We start from the raw sequence: 14,754 nt of genomic DNA, 5'->3' as shown, positions 1-14,754 counted from the left end.
TACTGCGACAATGAAAGCGCCATCAAGATCGCCAACAACCCAGTTCAGCACTCGAAGACAAAGCACATTGAAATTCGTCATCACTTTCTCAGAGATCATGTTGTGAAGGAAGATATTGATATCATACACGTCAACACTGAAGAGCAATTGGCAGATATCTTCACCAAGCCCTTGGATGAGAAGAGATTTTGCAAGTTACGGTGTGAGCTAAATATCCTGGAATCCTCAAATGTCCTGTGATCAGGCACACATCCTAACCCTAATGCATATTGATGACTTAGATGTGCAACACACAAAGTAAAGTATATCTTCAATCAATGAAGACATACATTCTAAGTGTGAATACATTAAGGTGGAATTTGACTTCGGAGCGCCACGATAATTGTGCACCGTGTCTGGGTCTAATACTTCCTATACGGTGGGTAACGCCACCAACACATTTTCTATTTTGAAGTGTTTCACTCATGGCATTACCTTGCAATGTCTTCACATTTGATTTGGCTTCGATCTCAACATATCTTCATGATTATATTCACTATGTTGATTATATAGATATATATATATATATATATATTAGTGTTCTGTCCTCTACAGCATTCACTTGTAGCTATGTCTTCATTGTTGAATCTTTTGAACTAAGTGAATGTGATCGGACCCTAACCTCTCTATGGTTTCTATCTCAAATTCTATCTCTCCAAATCATATGCATTCTATTGAAACTGTCGAATGTCTTCTCTGCGTCCTTGTCAGCAGAAGATACAGAGACAACCATTAAGTTCGTTTTCAATGCTCATTCCTCCACATGAAACCCGGAGAAGTAGGAACGACCACCCGACAATCAAGACGTGCGTGGGATGTGGAACAAACCCCAAAATTCTGCATAATGGCCACGTGTTTCTCAGATGCGAATCGCGAGGGGCACCTGTGTAATAGCGTAGTGCCGCCCATGTACCTATAAATACACACTTCACCGCGGTCATTATCTCTTCTTTCACTCTCGCACGAACCCTAGCGCCACCGCTAGCCCTCGACGACGCCGGCGACGAAGCGCTTCGCTCCCGCAACCTCTCTGACGCTGTCTTCACGCCGACCGCGGACATCGTCCTCTCCGCCATCGCCATAGGTGTCCTCCGTTGCCAAGTTAGGGCACGGAAGATCGAACTGCTCGGCCTCATCTTCCACTTCATCTAGCAGTTCTTAGTGTGGTAAATAAAACTTCCTTTTTACAGCATCGTTGATCCTATGGATTTGTCACTTTCTACCACAAGCAGTTTCTATTCACACAAGTTAGATCTCTCTCATACTACATATCATAACATGCCTAGTATATTCACTTATGCTTCACAAAGTAGTTAGATTCCTCACTTGTACTGATCTGTGGATTCGTACAAATCTGGAACCAACTCCTTATCTATGAGTGAATGTCTTCGCATGATGAGGTCAATGTCTTCTAAACTGATTTATCTTCAAAATCTTCTGAGAATGCATATGACCTCTTCCCCTTCCCTCGCACCTTAATGCTGTCATAGGTACATGTCCGTGGGAGAATCCTTTGGTTCTCATAGTCTGCATTCATTTGCAGAATTCTTACAGCACCACACTAATTCTCCCGAAGCAAGTTCCTGTTGGTCCAGCAAGTGAAAACCTTTGAAGCCTTTGAACGTGTTGAAGCCTTTCAAATTAAAGTTTATGGCTTCAGAGAAAGCAGCAAGGAAGGGTGGCAGAAAGCGTCATGGAGAAACATCCAGAGATCTGCCAGATGAACTCTCAGAACTATACAAGACAGATCCTGAAGAGGATTACAATCAGCGCAAGACCCGAATCCAATGGATTCGAAGATATTGGGTAGAACAATGGTTCAAATACCGATTTGTAACCCAAGAATATGCTGAGAAAAATGCCATCAAGAGACCGTGGGGAGACATCCTATACAAGAATCTTCTACCCAGGTCCAGAGATGAAGCCATTGCTCAAGGCTTCTATCCCTGCATGGTCCATGGGCCACAGCCCGCTGATGCACACCCATCGTCACTACTATGGTGTCGTGACGACAATCTGTTCAAGTGCAACTTCCAGTTTGCCCAGAACTCAGCGAAGCAGAACAAGAAGACTTTTGGGTTAGACTTCAACCCTGGTCCCTCAGCACCAAGGGCAGATGGCACACGAGATGCAGAACCCAATGTCATCGGTCCCTTCTACAACCTTGAAGGCCTCATCACGCGTATCTTGGTTCAAGGGACTACAGTGAATGAGCCTACAGCTGACGCTGAATCTGAAGAAGCGCCTGCAGCGCCGAAGACAAAGAAGCTGAAGAAGCCTAAAGCTTCAAAGCCTGCCCCCTCACCAAAAATCTCATGGGCGAAGCCACTAGCAACTGCACCTCCTGAAGACAGTGTGCAGTCTGAAGACTTATCTCGCATCTCCAAGCCCCAGAAGGTCAAGATGCCTCTGCCTCACACCGGACAAGAGCTAACTGCTGCTGCCATTCTACGCAATAACGACATTGATCTGTCAAGTGATGAAGATCTAGCAGATGACGCTCTTGAGCAACTCATCAAGAGCAAAGAAGAAGCAGAAATCTTCAATGATCTGCCTCTCTTTGATGTGACCATCATCCACAACTTCATTGACGAGTGGTTTGACATGCCAAACATCAGCTTTGAAGATCTGCAGCTACCAATTGGCCTCAGTGTCGCCTTCCAAGGCGTCATTGCTTCAGAACTCGCTATTGCCCAGCGCATTGTTGAACTGAAGCAAAAGATTGACTATGAAAAGGCTCAGTTCAAGAAGCATATGGCCAAGCTCAGCATGCAGGAAGTGAAGAACTTCAAGAGTATGATGCACGAGCTCAAGGAAGCCTTTGTAAAGAAACGTGCAGAAGCTCAGGGTTCGCGTGAGCGCATGAAGACTCTAGCTGACAGATGTGTGCAAGCCTACAATGAGGCTGAGAAGCGCAAGACCCTTGGGCGTCCTGGCATCGACCCCAGGATGGCCGCAAAGAAGAAGAAGAAGCCTACTACGGCTGAACCTAATGCACCAAGGCAGGAAGCACTTCCGATTGTCTTCCCAACTAGACTGACAGGCTCGAAGCCAAAAAGCCGGTCAACCGCTTTAGAGCTCAAGAAGACAAGGACTGCTGAGGCTGAAGCCAGGAAGAGGAAACATTCTGAAGCCTCTCCAACTGCCCCCTCCAAGAAGAAGAGGAAGACCAAGAAAGATCGGGCTGCTCCCACAGAGCCCTTGATAGTTGAACCCATTTCTATGGTCTATCCTGAAGCTGAACGCCAACTGACTATCCATGAGCCTGCTTCCACAGAGGCTCATGAAGCTGAAGACCTTCCAGCAGCTGATCCCATCGCTGCTGAAGACATTGGTCAACATGACAATGTAGAAGTTGGTGCAGTCCTTCCTCAGATTGAAAACAGCAAACTCATCAGCATTGGTCGTCCACTGACGCCAATTGCACAGGATGCTTCATGGGCAGATCACCCACAAGAGGAAGAAGACTATGAGGCCCAACCCACTCCAACTCCACAGGCGTCGCCTGCGTTGCGCAGGCTTCGCAAAGGTCCAAGGCCTCAAGTCTCTGCTGAAGACAATCTGGCTGCATCAGCCGCGGAAGATGAAGTCCCACAAGTTGCCACTCCACTGTCCCACCAAGAAGCAGTTCTCAAGGAGAACGTGCTTGAAAATCTTGCGGCTGCCACAACCACCAATGAAGCTAATGTGGATCCCTCCCCAATGGAAGAAGAAGACAGCGAAGCCACTAATCCCGTCACTTCTGTTCCTGAGTCTGCTGCCGGTCCCCAGTTCGACTATCATGTTGAGCACAGGCCTCAGGTACAGAAGCCAATCCCAAGACTGCCAAGGTTCCCAGGTCCTGCATCAGCACCTGGCTCCTTCAATATCAATGGCTTCAGGGCAGACAACACATTCTTCGATAGCTCCAGGAACCCCTACTCAAGGGAAAGGATATCATCTGATCGGTTCTGGAGCTATCCTCAGCGAAGCTATTACTCATGCATTCTTTACAACCAAGGTCGCATCTTCCCACACAAGCGCCTTGACATTGAAGCCATAGCTGGTCTGCCCTGTCTGGAAGAAGCTTTGGATTGCTTCAAGGAAGTTGGACTGCAGCCGTTCGTTACTGACCAAGAGCATTGGAATGAAGAGCTGCTGCTCCAATTCTATGCCACAGTTCACATCCGCGGGTACAGCAGAGATCCGAAAACATGGGTCCTAAAGTGGATGACCGGAAACGTTCATCACGAAGCCAATGCATTTGACATCATTGAGCTCACTGGTTTGCCCACTCCTGGCGATCTCTACGAGCATGGCTGTCAGCTGCATAGTGAAGCTATTGAGAGCATCTTTAAGAGGTCGGAACCTGATATGAGTCAGATGCTCAGCATGATGAACCCATTGCCTCAAGATGTTGCTTATCCAACAGAGTTCTTCGTTGAAGACCTTGAGTATCTGCCAAGAACCATCTATCACATCATCAGGCGAACTCTCTGGCCCATCAAAGGGCACTCTCCAAATGTCAAGCTTGAGGGTGCAATGAAGACTTTGGTCTTCTATATTTTTCATGGAAAATGCTTCAATGCACAGGACTTATTCATTCACCAACTTGCTGCATCAGGCTCTGATCTGTTTGGCTTGAAATTCTACGCCCCATGGGTAATGCGGCTAATTAAACTTCACTCTGATATCTCATATCAGCCATCTGCTCGCAATCATAGGATTTTTCTGCCTGATGTGGATATCTCTACTGAAGCCATCTATCCTGAGCCTGCAAAGGAACCTCTAAGTCTTCAGAATGCAAAGCATCAGAGTTTCTCACAGAACATTGAAGGAGTTGAAGCAGTCACTCGGGTGTATCCTTTGGCTGGCACTACATGTGCACCACACCCTGCGCCTACTGAAGCCATTGATAGCACAACTGCTCCAAGACCCAAGAATCACTCTCGTGTTCTCACTGACCGAGAGCTTCTTGTGGCTCTTCATTAGAAACAGGATAGGCATCATGACTGGCTGAAGCGTCAGATGAAAAGCCTCTTGGTGGATGTTAATCGCATTCGCAATCTTGCCACCAAGAATGCTTTCGTTGCCAATGAGACCTGTCGCCGCACATGGAAAGGGCTCACGATGATGTGTCCTGAAGCTGATCTTCAAGAGGATGGCTTCACTGAGCGATTCAAGTTTGACTCCACACCTCCTCGAAGGGCTGTGCTGCGAGGAACTCCATCCCTTGAAGACTCTGAGTTCTCTTCATCCGTTGCAACAGTGACTGCCAGAGTTATCAAGGATGAAGATGATGCTACTTCACCACCACCTCCTTCAGCATACGTCAACTCTGCTCCAAGCTCTTCAGCACCGCCAAACACCACCAACAACCCTGCTACTTCACCTACTCCGCATGGGAACGAGTAGATGCTCTAAGTCTTCAAACCTTTTTGGTCCTTACTGACAAAAGGGGGAGAAGCATATGAGGTTGATAGTCTTCAAGCGGGTCCATATGGGAGGGTGCTTTATATTTTGCTTCGTGCTTACAACTCTTGTTTTGCTACATTTGGTTCCTTGAGTTGTAACACTTAAACTCGATGGTCGTCTGCTACTTATCTGCCACTTTGCTTTGCGATGATAAATTCCGCATGTGCGACGATAAATTCTGCACTTAGATCATTCTGCAGATGTCCATTTTCCATTATGCATTGTCATTATCTTCATATACTTTCACATGCATAGTGGATTGTCATCATAAGTTGAAGTAGATCTCCACAAGTACAACCTGCCATGTGCATTTGCATTCCAAAAGCAAATTACGTATATGCACATCTTCAGGGGGAGCCCCTGCAACTTATGAAGACAATTCCATATCCTTTACAATTTCACAGATTATATTCCCCATTGAAAACTTCAACTAGTTTGTCATCAATCACCAAAAAGGGGGAGATTGTAAGTGCATCTAGTGCCACCCCTAGTTGGTTTTGGAGTATTGACGACAAACCTAGTTGAGGGACTAATGTGTTTATGAGAATTGCAGGATAACACAGGTAGAAGTCCCTCATTGATTCGGTTTTCCTACCAGAGATGACCCCTAAAAATGTATGAAGACATTGAAGTCAAAGGTGGTATATGAAGATATTCACATTGAAGACTATGACAAGAGAAGACACCACATGAAGCCTATGGAGCTCGAAGACTTAGATCTTTCGTAGTTCTTTTTATTTTGTGTTGAGTCATAGGAACCACCGTACTATTAAGTAGGGTCCAAGAGAACCAGTCAGAATGACTAAAGTGATGCCTAACCAAAACCTATGTCTTCGAGTGAATACTATGAGAGCGAATCTTGTCTAGAGTCGGACAAGTCAGCTTTGCTTGCAGCCTAAGTAAAGTTGCCGTGTGAGTTTGAAATCTGACCGTTGGAACACGTGTCAGTTCCTTAGTGACCCAGGGTTATTTCGGACAAATCAGGTCGGGTTGCCTAGTGGCTATAAATAGCCCACCCCCTACAACCATAAACGGTTGGCTGCTCAGATTGAGAGTATGGCTTTTGTCGTTTGAGAGCAACCCACCTCGAAGCCTTTGAGAGAGAATTCCTTGCAAGGATAAAGCCCTAACCACCCAGAGCCAAAGAGAATTGGGCATCACTTAAGTCTTCTTGTCTGTGTGATCTGAAGACTTATTACATTTGAGGACTGTGCATCCTCCAGCCGGTTAGGCGTCGCGTTCTGAGCATCCAAGAGACATTGTGGATTGCCGGTGAACGAAGTCTGTGAAGGTTTGGGAGTCTACCTTGAAGACTTATCAGAGTGATTGGGCGAGGTCTGTGTGACCTTAGCTCAAGGGGAATATGGTGAGGACTGGGTGTCCTGAGCTGCGTGTTCAGGACTGGGTGTCCGGGACTGTGTGTCCTAAGGTTTAAATACCTAGCCGCCCTAACCAGACGTACAGTTGTCACAGCAACTGGAACTGGTCCAACAAATCATTGTCTTCAGCGTGTCACTGGTTTCATCTTCCCCTCCCTTTACTTACTGTTGCTCCTTGTGAAGTCATTGTATGTTTGCACTATATTTTGTCTTCACTGAGTGACTGCATGTTCTGTATGACTTCATAATATCTTCCTACCTGATCCTTACTACATTGCTGCTATTAAGTCATTGTGCTTTCACTTTATTGAATACTTGACTATGGCTTGCCTAGTGTAGTCTACCTTCCGCTGCATGGTAATAGGTTTATTTCTATCGTTTGTCTTCATAACTTCCACGTTTTGAAGACTTTCATAAAAATCGCCTATTCACCCCCCTCTAGTCGATATAACGCACTTTCAGGACCCGATAGTCCGGAGTGTATCCGAATACCCACTCAGTTATATAAAACCGGGGTATGCATGGAAACTAGGCGTAGGGGTCATAAGTGCTTGAACAGACAAGTACCCAACTAGCTATGTTATATTACATGGGTAGCAAGAAACATCTTCCAAAGAGAATAGTTTCGTTAAGGGTTCCTATCCCTGGGTACGGATGCCCTAATGTGTATGTCCGAACTGCGAGACGCAGGTTAAAAACATCTGGGGGTGTGTAGTAATTTAAATGAAAGTCATCTTTTATTCACCGACCGAATATTCCCTTAAGAACGCTAGCTTTCGGCTTCACCCAGTCTGAGGTACACATCCGGCTGACCCGGCAGTAACAATCGCAGAGGTGCTCCCCTTATGCCCTAGCTGAATTAATGGGAACGTAGGGCATAAATACAAGATCCAGGCAACCCATCTTGGCCAAAACTTAAAGTCATATCGATGCATATAATGGCAAAAAAAGGTACATGCAGAAGAATAACACATGTGCGGGGCATAAAGCCCAGAAAGGTAATTATATTAAGCTTCTGTATAGGAAGCCCCCAGGTATACCGAGCGCGGTTAGCGCGTCAAGATTGTGTAACCGAGACACAAGTGTAGCCCTTTAGGGTCTTGAAGAGAAAAGAGAGAAAGAAAGAGAGAGAAAATAGATGTGCAAAAAATTCACGGGGGTAAGGAGACGAACATAGAGTCCAGCGCTAGGCGTAGAATCTTCGGAGTCTGGCTGCGTTCCATGGGTTTGGCTCGAGTCGATTATTCGATGCATCCCGCAGACGGTACGCTCCATCGGTCAGAACCTGGTCGATAATGAAGGGACCTTCCCATTTGGGCTTGAGCTTGTTCTTTTTCTTCTCCAGCAGGCGTAGAACTAGTTCACCAATGTTATAGGTTTTGGCCCTCACTTCTCTGCTTTGATACCTTCGATCCTGTTGCTGATAGAATGCGGAACGGGGTTTTGCCATGTCGCGCTCCTCCTCCAGGGCATCCAAACTGTCCTGTCGATCGAGCTCGGCCTCTCTTTCTTCGTACATGCGCACTCGAGGTGAGTCATGAATAATGTCGCAAGGCAGCACCGCCTCAGCGCCGTACACCATAAAAAATGGTGTGTATCCGGTAGTGCGATTCAGCATGGTCCGCAGCCCCCATAGTACGGAGTCGAGCTCCTCTACCCAATGGGTGTCTGATTCCTTTAAGGACCGGACTAATCTGGGTTTAATGTCACTCATGATGAGACCATTCGCTCGTTCGACTTGACTGTTAGTTTGCGGATGATAGACAGAAGCATAATCGAGCTTAATGCCCATGTTCCTGCACCAAAGTTTCACCTTGTCGGCTGTAAAGTTCGTGCCGTTGTCAGTGATGATGCTGTGGGGGACGCCATAACGGTGTACCACGCCGGATATGAAGTCTATCACCGGTCCGGATTCAGCCGTTTTGACAGGTTTGGCTTCTATCCATTTGGTGAATTTGTCCACCATGACCAGTAAGTATTTTCTCTTATGGGTTCCCCCTTTGAGGGGTCCAACCATATTGAGCCCCCAGACTGCAAAGGGCCAAGTAATGGGGATTGTTTGGAGGGCGGTAGGTTGCATGTGGCTTTGGTTTGCAAAAAGCTGGCAACCGACACAATGTTGTACCAGATGATGTGCATCTGCCCGGGCCGTCGGCCAATAAAAACATTTATGGAAGGCCTTGCTTACAAGGGCCCGGGCTGCTGCATGGTGGCCGCCGAGTCTGGCATGGATTTCTGCCAAAAACTTCCGCCCTTCCTCTTCGGAGATGCACCTTTGAAGGGCTCCGGTTGTGCTTTTCTTATAAAGCTATCCCTTATGGACCTTGTAGGCTTTAGATCGCCGCACTATGCAGTGAGCCTCATTTTGGTCCTCGGGTAATTCCTGTCTAGTTAGGTAGGCCAGGAATGGTTCTGTCCACGGGGCGATGACGACCATTATCACGTGGGCTGAAGGTGTTATTTCGGTGGCAGAGCCTCCGATTTTGTAAGAGTATTCGGTATCTGGGGTTGTGGCCGGGTCCGGATTATTTTTGCCGGTGTCCCCTTCCATACCACGGATGGTTTAAACAGTCTTTCTAGGAAGATGTTTAGTGGGACAGGGTCGCGTTTAGCGCCGATACGGGCTAGGATGTCCGCTGCCTGGTTATTTTCCCGAGCCACATGGTGGAATTCCAGCCCCTTGAACCGGGCTGACATTTTGAGGACGGCGTTGCGATATGCCGCCATTTTCGGATCCTTGGCATCGAAGTCTGCATTTATTTGGGATATTGCGAGGTTCGAGTCCCCACGCACCTTAGGTGTTGGATGCCCATGGAGACTGCCATCCGGAGGCCGTGTAAGAGGGCCTCGTATTCGGCTGCGTTATTGGAGTCCGTATGTAGTATTTGGAGCATGTATTGCTCTTCGGAGGGGGGACGTCAGGACGATGCCAGCCCCTAGACTAGCCAGAATTTTAGAGCCATCGAAGTGCATGATCCAATTGGAGTATGCGCCGTACTCTTTAGGGAGTTCGGCTTCTCTCCATTCGGCTATGAAATTGGCCAGTACTTGCGACTTAATGGCTCATCGTGGCTTATATGTTAGGTCAAACGGGAGGAGCTCGATGGCCCATTTGGCAATCCAGCCCGTGGCATCGCGGTTGTTTATTATGTCATTGAGTGGTACCTCGGATGCCACCGTAGTCGAACACTCTTGAAAGTAGTGTCGTAATTTCTGGGATGCCATAAATACCGCGTATGCTATCTTTTGGTAATGTGGGTACTGTGATTTGCATGGAGTGAGGACGATGGATACATAATATACTGGCTTTTGAAGTGGGAATTTATGTCCGTCCATTTCTCGTTCGACGACGAGCACTACACTTACAACTTGGTGAGTTGCCGCTATATATAATAGCACTGGTTCGCCAACAGTTGGCGCGGCCAGGATTCGGTTGGCGGCCAGGGTGGCTTTTATTTCTTCCAGTACGGCCGTGGTTGCGTCCGTCCACTCGAAGTGTTCGGTGCGCCGAAGAAGGCGATAAAGGGGAAGTGCCTTTTCTCCTAATCGGGAGATAAAGCGGCTTAAAGCCTCCACGCATCCAGTCAATTTCTGGATTTGCTTGAGGTCAGTTGGGATAGCCAACTGTGACAGAGCTCGGATTTTAGCCGGATTTGCTTCAATTCCTCTACTGGAGACGATGAAGCCCAGGAGCTTTCCGGCGGGAACGCCGAAAACGCATTTTTCCGGATTGAGCTTAATGTCGTATGTTCGGATATTGGTGAACGTGAGCCTCAAGTCATCTATTAAAGAGTCGACATGTCTGGTTTTAATGACCACATCATCTACATATGCCTCCACAATCTTACCGATCTACTTTTCCAAACATGTCTGAATCATGCGCTGATATGTTGCGCCGGTGTTTTTGAGCCCAAAGGGCATTGTGTTAAAACAGAAGGGGCCGTATGGTGTTATAAATGCCGTTGCGGCCTGATTAGACTCTGCCATCTTAATCTGGTGGTAACCGGAGTATGCGTCGAGGAAACACAATGATTCGTGTCCTGTGGTAGCGTCGATGATTTGATCGATGCACGGGAGTGGGAAGGGATCCTTTGGGCAAGCCTTATTAAGGTCTTTGAAGTTGACACATAGGCGCCAGGATTTGTCCTTCTTTGGTACCATCACCAGGTTTGCTAGCCAATCCAGATGTTCTATTTCTTTGATGAATCCGGCTTCCAGTAGCTTGGCCAGCTCCTCTCCCATGGCTTGTCGCTTAGGTTCAGAGAAACGCCGAAGAGTCTGCTTGACTGGCTTGAATCCTTTTAGAATGTTAAGGCTATGCTCGGCCAATCTGCATGGGATTCCTGACATGTCTGAAGGATGCCAGGCGAATATGTCCCAATTCTCGCGCAGAAACTCCCGTAGTGCAGCATCTACAGCGGGGTCTAATTGTTCCCCAATTGATGCTGTTTTTGTAGGGTTCGTTGGATGGACATGGAATTTAACTATTTCGTCCGCTGGTTTAAAGGAGGTGGACTTGGATCTTTTGTCTAGTGTCACGTCGTCCCTGTCCACCGTGGAGCGCAGTGTGGTTAACTCCTCCGCCACAAGGGCTTCGGATAATGCCTCAAGGGCTAGTGCGGTTGTTTTGTTCTCGACGCGGAGTGCTATGTCCGGATCACTAGCTAGAGTGATAATTCCCTTGGGTCCGGGCATTTTGAGCTCCATGTACCTGTAATGGGGTATGCCTTGAAAAATCATGAATGCCTCCCGTCCTAGAAGGGCGTGGTATCTGCTTCTAAATGGGGCCACTTGGAATGTAATTTCTTCAGACCTGTAATTCTCCGTAGTGTCGAATACCACATCAAGTGTGATTTTCCTAGCGCAACGTGCCTCACGACTAGGGATGATTCCTCGGAAGGTCGTACTACTTTGCTCAATACGGTTGCTGTCTATTTCCATTTTCTAGAGAGTCCCCTCATAAATGAGGTTTAATCTGCTGCCGCCATCCATGAGCACCTTAGTGAGCCGAAAGCCATCCACAATTGGACCGAGGACCAAAGCGGCTGGTGCTCGGGTTGTTCGGAATTTAGGTTCGTCACTGGCATTGAAGGTAATGGCCGTGTCGCTCCATGGATTTATTGCTGCCACGTGGCAGACTTTGGCAAGGCTGTGGTGTGCCCGTTTACGCCTATTATTTGAGGTGAAGGTCTCAAAGACCATTAATACTGTGTTGTCATTCGTGGGGAGGTGCTCTGAGGTGTTTTGGATGAGAAGATCCTCACCGCTTTTGGCCACCTGCCGGAGTACCCAACATACTCTAAGGCTGTGTGTTGATATGGTATCCACTGTACTATGGATTTTGCAGGGCCCGTTGAGCCATCCCTCCAATATGGTTCCACGCCCTGTGGTGGGCTTTTGCTTCTTTGTAATTGAGTCGGGCGACTTATGAGAGTGCATTATTTTAGTTTGGACTGGGGTTTTTGTCACAGCTAGATTATCCCAAAATTGCTTTTGGGTTTTCCAGGCACTTTCCATCGCACAGTATTTCTGTACTATGGCTGCCAAGTCAGCGAAGTGTGCTACGTCACGGCGACTTATGGCGTTGAGGACTCCCTTGTCCGTGCAATTGTTGCAAAAGAACGAAATTGCACCTTCCTGGCGACAGTCCTTGACCTTGTTCATTACAAGGAGGAATCTGGCCCAATAGTGATGTACTGACTCTTGGGGTGCTTGACTAATGTGGGAAAGATAGTTTGTATCTGGGTGGGTGGGTGGATTTAAGTCCAGACCTTGACCCAATCTATGATCCCGGGGCAGGGGAGTTTCCGATCTTGGAAGTTCGTGCTCCGGATGTTGCCCTGCGGGTTCGGTATGCGGCCTGATTCTGGATTCAAGGTTAGGGCAGCGTCCTCCCGTGAGCGAGTATCCTGTTCGGAGAGCTCGGGAATCCGAACATAGTTCATCCTCAGGATAGAGGGAGAATCGCCGCATTGCTCCTCCACCACCGCTATGTGATGGGTGACCGGCGGAGAGTTAATCTCCCTTTGGTCGGGTTTAAGCTCATAGTCCGTAGTGACTCCCAGAGCGGCAATGCGATCCAATAGCTCGATCAAAGAGGAGAGCTCCATTGGATCCATCTGCTCGGAAAATTTTGAGCCGATGTGGAGGCTATTTTCGATGACCCGAGAGGTCATTGTCAGCGCAGCGGTCGAGCGGGCGATCATGACGAAGCCGCCTAGTCGAAGAGTTTGGCCTACAGCCAGGGCTCCCCCAGAGGTGATGTTCTCCTTTACAACGAGGCGAGCCATCTTCCTTATGATGACGACACAGTGGAACTCTCAATGAAAGCACCAATGTCGGTGTCAAAACCGGCGGATCTCGGGTAGGGGGTCCCGAACTGTGCGTCTAAGGCGGATGGTAACAGGTGGCAGGGGACACGATGTTTACCCAGGTTCGAGCCCTCTTGATAGAGGTAAAACCCTATGTCCTGCTCGATTGTTCTTGATGATATGAGTATTACAAGAGTTGAACCACGAGATCAGAGAGGCTAAACCCTAGAAGCTAGCCTACGGTATGATTGTATGTTGTCCTACAGACTAAAACACTTCGGTTTATATAGACACCGGAGGGGGCTAGGGTTACACAAGGTCGGTTACAAAGGAGGACATATACATATCCGTATTGCCTAGCTTGCCTTCCACGCCAAGTAAAGTCCCATCCGGACACGACATGAAGTCTTCAATCTTGTATCTTCATAGTCCAACAGTCCGGTCAAAGGATATAATCCGGCTGTCCGGAGACCCCCTAATCCAGGACTCCCTCACCCTTGCTGCCGCTCGCCGACACCGGAGATGCCGCAGTGATCACGCGCACGCCGTGCCCGAAGAGCACAATGCCCCCGTGCTCGACGTTGTGCCCTCTCGTGCATCATGTGCTTGTCCCCGAGCTCACAAAGTGGCCGCGTGAGCCCTGGCCACTTCTCCCCCTCTCACTAACGCCCCTCTTCGCTGTGCGCTGCTTCCAGAGAACTCCAACGGAGCTCGAGACCCCCCTCCTCTCCGCCTATAAATAGAGCTCCTCCCTCGCCGTTTCCAGCACCACACCGCACTCACCCAACCTCCACAACACCGTAGGTAGCCGCAGCCCGGTCGGGCAGGCCTCTGGCCGCCGTTCCTGACCCGAGTTCACCAGCGATCCCCTCCTGCCGCCCCCACCTCTCCGGTGCTCCTCGAGTTCGACCCACTTCTCCGGTGACTCCCTGGTGAACCACTGGAGCTAGCCAACCCCTCTGGATTCCCTGCAACCACCTATCCTCGCCGTCCTCTTCATCTCCGACGAACCTCACCCGCAGCCGCCGCTAGAGACGTGGTTTCCGAGCAGCTCCGACCACCGTTTGCCGTGCTATGGGTACGAGCAGGTGCGCCAGAGCCTCCTCTTGCCATCCCTCCCTCTCAGATCGGTCGTTGTGGCCTCCTCGCCGGCATGCCCACCGGCGACCATCGCCCCTCCTTTGATTCCCTCTCTCTCTCCCCAGATCTGATGCGTGGGGCCCGCTGTCAGCCTCTCACTCATGCCCAAAGCGGTACGAGTGGAGGCGTATTCTCTGAATATGCCTTTGAAGTCACCCCCCTGGATTTTCTTTTTATTCAAATTTAATTCAAATTTGATCAAAAACTTTGACCAGCCAAAACTCCTAATCTCTAAGTCCAAATGAGATGATTCTTTTTGCATTAGTTTTGTATTGAAATACTCTAGCAGCACACCAAATTTGTGTTTTTTCTCTAATGTCTTGAATTTCTGGTGAATTTCAGAAGGGTTCTTGATATTTTCTTTTGATGTTTTTAATTATTTTTAGAAGGAGAAGCTTGCATTGAGGAGAACCAGGAGGAGTGTGACCCTC

Source organism: Triticum urartu, chromosome 3A (assembly GCF_056163025.1).
Source record: "Triticum urartu cultivar PI428250 chromosome 3A, HENAU_Tu73, whole genome shotgun sequence".
Lineage (NCBI taxonomy): Eukaryota > Viridiplantae > Streptophyta > Magnoliopsida > Poales > Poaceae > Triticum > Triticum urartu.
The sequence above is the reverse complement of the archived record's forward strand: the minus strand, read 5'-3'. Positions refer to the sequence as shown.